Raw genomic sequence first — 8,792 nt, forward strand, 5'->3', positions numbered from 1 at the left:
GCGTAAACATGTGTGGTGGAAATGTTTACTCCCATCTCTTGGACCCTGGAACTGCTTTAATGCTTCGGTTGCATGGCCAATTTGACCTCCTCTAGAATTTGTGGCGTAGTGTGTTTGTTTGTAACGTATCTCTTACAAACACCGGTCGGAACGGCGCAGGAAAGCCGAGATGGTTGGAATGAAGATTGGAATGATGGAACTCTACTTTCTCCCTGAATGTAAAAGGCCTTGTTTGTTGTTTGCATGTACAGGCATTACTAGGCAGTTTCAGAAGTATGCAGGTCTACGGATACTTAGGCAAGGAAGTTCTGAAATGACTAGAACTTTATATCATGATACCATTTTATTTCTTCTGCCTTATTACTTAAAGGGCCTGATCAGTGTTATAATGCCTTTTCCTCATCAAAAACATGCCTGCAGTTGTGTTGTTTCATTCACACATTTGACACACAAAGTCCTCTCTCAAACTGAACACACTCTGTTCCACCTTGTGATGTCATGCAGTAATAAAGGAAGCACTCCACTGTGTTTTTAAACTCCGTATACCTTCACTGGAAACATGTGTATAATTTCAGCCCTGGATTTTCCAATCTCTACTTAACAAAAGTAAAAGGTAGTGGTCAACTTGAAAACTTTCTTCATGACATCACAAGATGGAACAGAGCTTTTTGAGCTTTGGAGAAGTAGATGATTAATAATAAAGGGTTACTCATACGTGTGACTGAAACAAAACACAATTCCAGGTATGTGTTTGAGAAGGTAACAGCATTATAACATGGCTGAACGCTCACAAGAGTCAATTTTGCATAATATAGGACCTTTCAAAGTAACTTATATAACAGCCTGTGTAAGTGAAGTATCTTCCTCAGTGACACAAAGACAACATACTGTACACAAGCACCACACACCGTCTAATTCAGACATGTCAAACTGAGGCCCAGGGGCCAAATTTGGCCCTCAATATAATTATATTTGGCAAGGTCATATCAAACATGTATTAGAGCTGGCTGGCTACAGATAAACTATAGAGACATTATTTATTTCAAATTTTGTTATTATTTTATATTATGCTTGCTCTGGATTCAGTTTTTAAGCAACACTATTATTAATTTATTCATTTTAAAAAGAAAAGGTTTAACATTACATATCTTGAAAGAAGAGAAAACATGCAGATGATGAAAATTTTCAACAAATATTTAGTTTGCTCCGTGACTTAGTACCAGTTTTTAATTTTGGCCCTCTGTGAATTTGAGTTGGACACCTCTGGTCTAACTGATGGACATAATTAATCCACTTTATCACAACTGTCAACATCTTACCTAAATGTAATTTTGCTCTATTTAATAATCTTTCATATTCTGAAACTAACGGCAACAATGGCATAGAATTACTACTGTCCCCTTGAATTACTTAACTACACAATCCAAACATGTTCTAGAATGAAACTGGCCAGTACATTGTGTAAATTTTAGTTTTTGGATCTTTCTACTACCCTCATCAAAAACATGCTTGAATAGGTTTAGATATTAATATGTTGTTTTTGGCAAATATAGCATTTTCATAACAATAAAAAGTAACATGGGGAGCTAAATATGTTATATGGTAGCAATTAATACCCCATACACGTGCGATACCCTCTTTTCTTGTGGCATTAAAAATATCAAACAAAAATATGGTAATGTCAGTAGTTTTAGAATGCCATAAAGTCTTGAGCCAATGTCCTGTTCTCGGTAGCAGGGTTTAAGGTTGTAAAAGAAAAAAAGAAAAAACTAAGCGGAGTGTGATTTTACTGGAAATATTGTTTTACATGTGACCCTCTTGCCTCCTGCCTTTTCTCCTCGGGAATATAGATTTCCATTTTCTGTAAACACTGGGAGACGCAGACTAAAACATTTGCCGTCTCCTTTCAGAAGCAGGTATCGCTATCCATATGCGGCGATCAACTTCAGATTCAGTACGGACATTTCACTGTTGAGATATGGCACAATCAAAGCGCTGGCATAACATTTCGAATCGTGATCTTAGAACTTCACTGCTCGCCAATCTAAGCAACTCCTAATCAAGAAGTGTGCAGTTTTAGTCAACTCAAGTCTACATCTACTCATTTCATAGTCCAACACCCATCTTGACCAGAGCCTCCTTGACGAACCATGTTTGACACTGCAAAAACTGTTTTACTTCATAATATTTGTCCAATAATTCAAAGACAGATGTGCTTGTATTCCCATAGATTTCATTTCACGCAACCTGAGGAAAAAAATATCGAGACTCGCCATCGCTCATGAAACTACAGTAAGTCGAGTCCACTGCGGGCACCTTATTTTGCGCGTAGAAGCCTGGATATGTTTCAGATTGTTATCAAAGATTGTCCAAAGTCTACACATACCTTCGCGTCTATACCAGGCGTGTTTGCACAGTTTGTCGTCCGCGTTGGTAGACTGTTGGAGCCGGTCTCACAGTCCGGTCATTCTCGCGCCAATACAAATGTGCCCATGTTGTCTTATGTATGCTGATTTGACACTTCTCCTTACGGGGCGGCCATAGTTATGATATGCTTAAGAAGGTGGTGAAATGCTGAGATGGTGTTTGGTTAGTCAGCGTAAGTGAAGACATGATCGCCACGTCCAGTTTCAAAATAATCAGATCATTCTATATTAACTTAGCAACAGAGGTTAAGAAAGCGGTCCGCTCCCTTATTTTTATGTATCGCAAATGTACAATACTTTCATACATTTGTAATAATTTGTAAGTTTCAGAAATGCAATCTAATTTAGGCCACCTCTTTCTCGGAATCAGAGCTCAGTGCCATACATGAGACAATACAAGGTTAGATTGACCAATACAAGTGACGTCTTTGATTTGGGCTGAACTCCAGTTGGTTACATAAACCATATTATTGTATACGCCTTCTCTCACTTCCGAAGACACAGTTTAACTCCACTCAAAAGGTGCACTGTCTAACTTTTCTGGCGCACTTGCTTGGTTACATGTCGATGTTTTTGCTTTGCGTACTTACCACCATTTAGCATCAAACTTGTATATAAAAGCTATCCCTTTCGGTGGAAACAAGCGGCAAAGCCAACAGGTCAAATTACAGGTCACATCTAGTACTAATGTTTTATATTTCAAAGTTTTTTAGCAGTTCATCTACTAACAATACTGTAATTTCCGAACTAAAAGGCCCTACTTTTTTCTCACACTTTGAACCCTGCAGCAAATAAAACAATGAGGCTAATATATGGACGGATTATTAGTTTGGCACATTGTCCATTCACATATACGGTCTATGGTTTGGCAACACAGCAGCCTGAGTGCAGAAAGTGTCTGAGTGTCTGTGCGCTTAACATGTATTGAACATTAACCCAAATAGTTTATCGCCGCGTGATAAAATAAGTTATGATGCTAAATTAACATGTGAAATTAAATGAAATGAACATTACCGTATTTTCCGGGCTATTAGACGTGCTCTTAAGCCTCTTACCCCATCAAGAAATGACCGCAAGCCAGAGCGCCCTAAACACGAATCCACTCGGGTGTCCAAGTATGACTTCAGTAAATTACAAAGCCGCACCACCCGCAGCGCACGCAAACACGCATGGAGCAGACAGTGACAGCACAGTGACAAACCCCCTCAGCCACACTCATCACTCCACACGGACGAGGAATGAAAAGGAGGAACGAACCAAAAAAGCGAGTCCAATGTGCCTTTCTGAGCCACAACTGAACAACTGAGTCACTGCGAACAATCCAGCGGTCCCAGACAGCACCCTCCCTACATGCCGCAACTGAACAAAGCCCAGAGTCACCGTGAACGCCACAAACAAAGTCCGACTGACCCATCGAACTGTTGTGTTTCGTTTAAAGTCCGGTGCGGTTTATTTGTGAAAAAAGTTCAAAAACAGACCATTTAATGACACTGTTGTCTTATAATCCAGTGCGCCTAATAGCCCGGAAAATACGGTGAGAGGGATACGTTTTCCCCGTATGCATAAATGATGAGAAGAAACATCTCAATCTTCAGTAGCCGGATATCCACACATACCTGATTGATACGCCTATCCCCATTCTCAAGAGATTCTGAAATCTGCTGAAATCCTACAAGACATTGACATGATACAGACAGGACAGTGGCTCTTGCAGGAGTCGTGTCCCGTAGAGCACAGGGAGAGACGGGGGTGATGCGCCGAGGAAGATTCTAGTTTGACGTTTCATACACACACACCCTCCTCATGGAAAACACACGAAGAAATGCAGATGATGCAGCTTTTAAGTTAACGGTAAACGATGTAGCTGTGGAAGAAGGAAACAGAGCTGCTGCACGTGAGCTCGGCATCAGTGAGTCGTTGGTGAGATTTTGGCGACGGCAACGTGATGAACTGACTCAATGCAAAAAGACGACAAAAACTTTCAGAGGCGATAAAAGCAGACGACCTGAACTTGAAAATGTTCTTGAAGACGTGGACACCTGCGGTTTATATTCAGGTGCGGCCTATATATATACAATTTTTAAATTTTGTTAAAATTTAGTTGATGCATCTTATATTTAGGTGCGCTCAGTAGTCTGGAAATTACGGTATATAGCAGCTATATAGCAGGCTCAAGCATTATGTTATAATTTGCACAATATTCAGCTAAACCAACTTAATAAAAGAATCAAGTTCTTTGATTTATGGTTGCATTCATTTTTTCCCCCTTTTTTAATGCATCACTGCCCTCTGACTAATTTTTTGAAAGAGTTCTGATATGGTTTTCCAGTAGCCTCAAGCCTTCACCTGACCAGCCTGATGTCACCCTCTTAAACGTAAAATTCTGCTCACGCTAAAACCATGCGACAGTTTTATTTGTCAGTTGTACCTGCCGTGACATCTTCATTGGTTTGGCCCGGCGACCTTCTGTATTAACATGGCCTGTGTGCACTTCAGATCAAATTTCCCCCGCAAACTTTTGAGTTACAATGTCAAAATAAGCCAATATCGTTAAACAAAATCCATAAATGAAGCTTTTTAAAAACACTTGCAGCATTCCCGACAATGCTGCAACTGGATCATTCGATATCTGAAAAGCACGATCCCAGAAAGGCGCTTGGCAAGTGGCGCGCATATTATTGGACTAAGCTTGTCCGCCCAAACGTCGTCTGGTGGCAACAAACTGGCAGCTTTATTAGGTGAGATGTAACCCAATATGCACAATGTCTGAGGAAACTGATGCAACTGCTGTCACGCTCTCTGCATGATTCACTCACATAAAGGAAAACAATAAAACATGCGTGTCCTAACCCCTATGCCCTCTGCCAGAAAAGTCACTTGTTTTTACATGACATCAACGTCCAGATTAATTTCAAATCGAGACAAGCATTTTACTGGCATTTAATACAGATCATTGAAGATGATGTGATGACAACCGGCAACGAGGGACAGACATTCAGTGTTTGATGAGAAATTACTGTCAGATGGTTTGTTTCTGGTAATAACATCGTGCTAGGGGTGTTCTACGTGTATGGGTATGGATGGGTGGAATGTTCAGACGTTGAAATGGATTTAAACAACAACAAATCAGATCACCTGTTGTAGTTTCATTGCAGTCAGCTCTTTCTGGTCAGAATGTGTTAAATTAAAGCTCAGATTAAAGTCTTAAAGAGCCTCAGACAGAGCAGAGCATTTCACTCCCAGGGAATTTTGATGATACCAGCTGCAAAGTATCAATAACTGTTTCCTGCATTCAATATATTCATGTATTTTCTTTCAGCAACAAAAAGGTGTAATTTTATCATTTTTACACTATTTTTGCAGGAATATGTGTGTTCTTTCAATCTGGAATTTACATTTTCTCCTGCTGTATGGCTACGTTTTACTTTTTTGAGTGGTTTGGTTTTGGCGTAATGTGACAAAGAGGGTCTTTGTCCCCATTTTTTCACTTTTCATTTCATTTACATCTATCTAAAGTCAACTAAACAGCTAAATAACACTATCCCGGGTTTGTTTTATTTAGTCTTTGTTTAGTTAAATGAATCACTATGCACACAGTTACTTTAAATTCATTTTATTTGGTTATATCTATTCATTTTGCTTATTAACTTACCACCTTACCTGTGACTCCACATGGTCTGGAGACAAAAGAGGGGGCGTGACTATCGTCGGCCATATTTAAAGGCTCTGAGGGAGGTTTTGGCCATGGATTTATTAAAATAACTGGATACAGTATTGTTAGCTTGTAGCTGCCTCAAGTTGACGTAGTGGTCACTCAGTCGTACTACAGCGGAAAAAGTCCCATGGGCCGAGAGAGGATTTTTCTCATAGAGCGTAATGTAATCATAAACTGCTCGTGTTCGGCTGATAGGGCACCTACAACTTTCAAAAATGTTGCATTTTGTGGCGATTTTTACTTATTTTTTAGATCATACACTTTTTCTCAGCTCAAAATCCTTCAGTTGTCTTAAAAAACGTTTTATAATCGTTAGCTTCAGCTCCGCTCTAGCTCCTCTCGCTCTGATTGGTCAAAGCGATCACATGATACACGAGACCGCACTCTGTGTGTGCGTTTGCGTGCATTCGCGTGTGCCCGTGGGAGAAAAGAGCACTACTGCGCATGCTCGGTCGGCCCACGGCCACCGGAAGTACCTAGCCGGCCTATGCTAATCTGGGATCATGCACCATTGAGCTCAGCCCATTGACTTGAATGGTCGGCCATTTTGGAACCTGGGGGCTTAGTTTTGGCCCAGACCATGTGGAGGGAAGCCTCAGATTCAGTTCTTTTTTTTTTTTTATGGAATTGGTTTGTAGGATTTTGTTTCAGTGTTTCTAGTTTATTTGGAGCACTGTTTAATTTAAAAGGGGATTGAGGCCCTCAGACAATAATATTATATAGCACATCTAAAACAGGGAAGTCAAGTCCAACTAACCTGTGAGTTGGTGAGAACCCAGGGGGAGGGACTTCCTTTCTGGGTAGTATAAAAGTGGAAGCAGTTTAGATAGATTAGATTCAGGGGACTCACCATCAGTGCAGCCGGGTGCATGTGGGGTATTTTCTTTTGTTTCGTTACTTTCTGTTGCTTTTGCTTTAGTTATTGTACAGTTATTTTTGTAAATATGTATTTTCATTTTGCCCACAACTCCGTGAAGGATGAAATAAATATTTTTTGGTAAAGGGACATTTTTCCGTCTGCCTCCTTCTTCGACCACTTTGGCCAGCTTCCCCACACATAAACTTAAAATATGCACAATAGGTTCATATTTAAGATAAATGGCTTGCAAAGTAGTTTCAGATTTCATATAGGACAGTGAGGTGGTCAACAACAGGTCCCGGAGGAAGAGAAGATGCAAACTCCACAGAGTTATGCTCAAGATGAACCAAGGACCTTCTGCTGTGAGAGATTCTAACCACACAGCCTGTCATAATGCTGTCATAATAATAATGCTATTTTTAGATGCAGATAGAAACTATGGTATATAAGGTCATGACATAGCTACGAAAAACAATCCACAAGGAAGTAACCGTGAAACCACTATTACTATTATTACTGTAGCGCCTGACTGAAATTGACATGAAAGTATGTGAGGATTTAAAATGAAGAGAGAAGCACCAAGTATTTAGTGTTTGTCTTCTGGGGTCTATTTAACCTCCAGAAGAGAATCCCACAGAATATTGCCAACAACCGTCGGACATGGACTGCAAATGTTCACCAATGAGCCGTGACAGCTCCATTCAAAGTATCTCCTCTTCACTCGGGGGAAAATATCAATATTGTTCTTGAAGAAGCCTTGAAAATTTCAATCGAAGCACATTTTTGATGGTCACAGATTTATGGGGAATGAACTCATGGGGCCAAAAGTTCAGCAGAGCCATTTCCGAATCCCACAGGAGTCTATAGGGACTCTCTCAAACCACCATATGTTTTGCCTGGTATCCAGAACACACACTACTTCAATACTTTATGAAGATGTGAGCCTGGTGACCCGTGAATCTCCCCATTTTCAGATTGGTGGATTTGACAGGTGGATTAACCATTCAGAGACATGCTTGGTTAGTCTGTATCAGAATAAAATAACAAGGGACTGAAAAACATTGTGGATTTTTGGAGAATCAATCAGCCAAGTCCTAGATTTTATCTGTAAATGATGGACAGTGAGCTCCTGTGTTTCACATACATCACTGAAAAAAGCTCATTTGCTTGCATGATTACGTTTGGCCTGAGACGCTGTGGAGGAAGAAGGCACCAGACTGATATTAGTTTGTATAAAAAATACAGAGAGATATCATTGTGGAATTGCCAGGCAACCATATGTTGTAAATTCACATGCAGTTAGTGTTTGGCAAGGAATTTGAATAGCGAAAGTGCACATGAGATTGGCCCATAAATTTTGATTTATTTGGATTTTTTTTTTTTTTTTTTGTGGATTTTTTAAAACAAATGTAATATAATGATATAATAGGCTTATAAACTGTTGAATTTGCAACCAAAACATGAGTTAAGTTAACTGTAAAATATTAAACTACTTGGACACTGTGTGATAAGTCCCCACCCTGCAATCTTGGGACTTCTTTATAATTTTTTATTTGTTTTAAAAAAGTGAAGTCAGGAGCTGTGAACTTCGATTCTGCGTGATGAACATATTTCATGACAAGCACTTCTGACAGCTCTCTGGAGAAGTGAAATAGACCTAATTTACTTAACAAATGTTCAGAAAAGGTTACACAAATACGAAAAGAAAGCTATGACATAATGACAAGCTCCTACTGGAATTTATCAGACTATATTGGATTGGATGAGACTTAGCAGATCTTAGCGCACCAGG

This window comes from Boleophthalmus pectinirostris, unplaced genomic scaffold (assembly GCF_026225935.1).
Source record: "Boleophthalmus pectinirostris isolate CB_2022bp ecotype Guang Dong unplaced genomic scaffold, ASM2622593v1 HiC_scaffold_14, whole genome shotgun sequence".
Taxonomy (NCBI): Eukaryota; Metazoa; Chordata; class Actinopteri; order Gobiiformes; family Gobiidae; genus Boleophthalmus; species Boleophthalmus pectinirostris.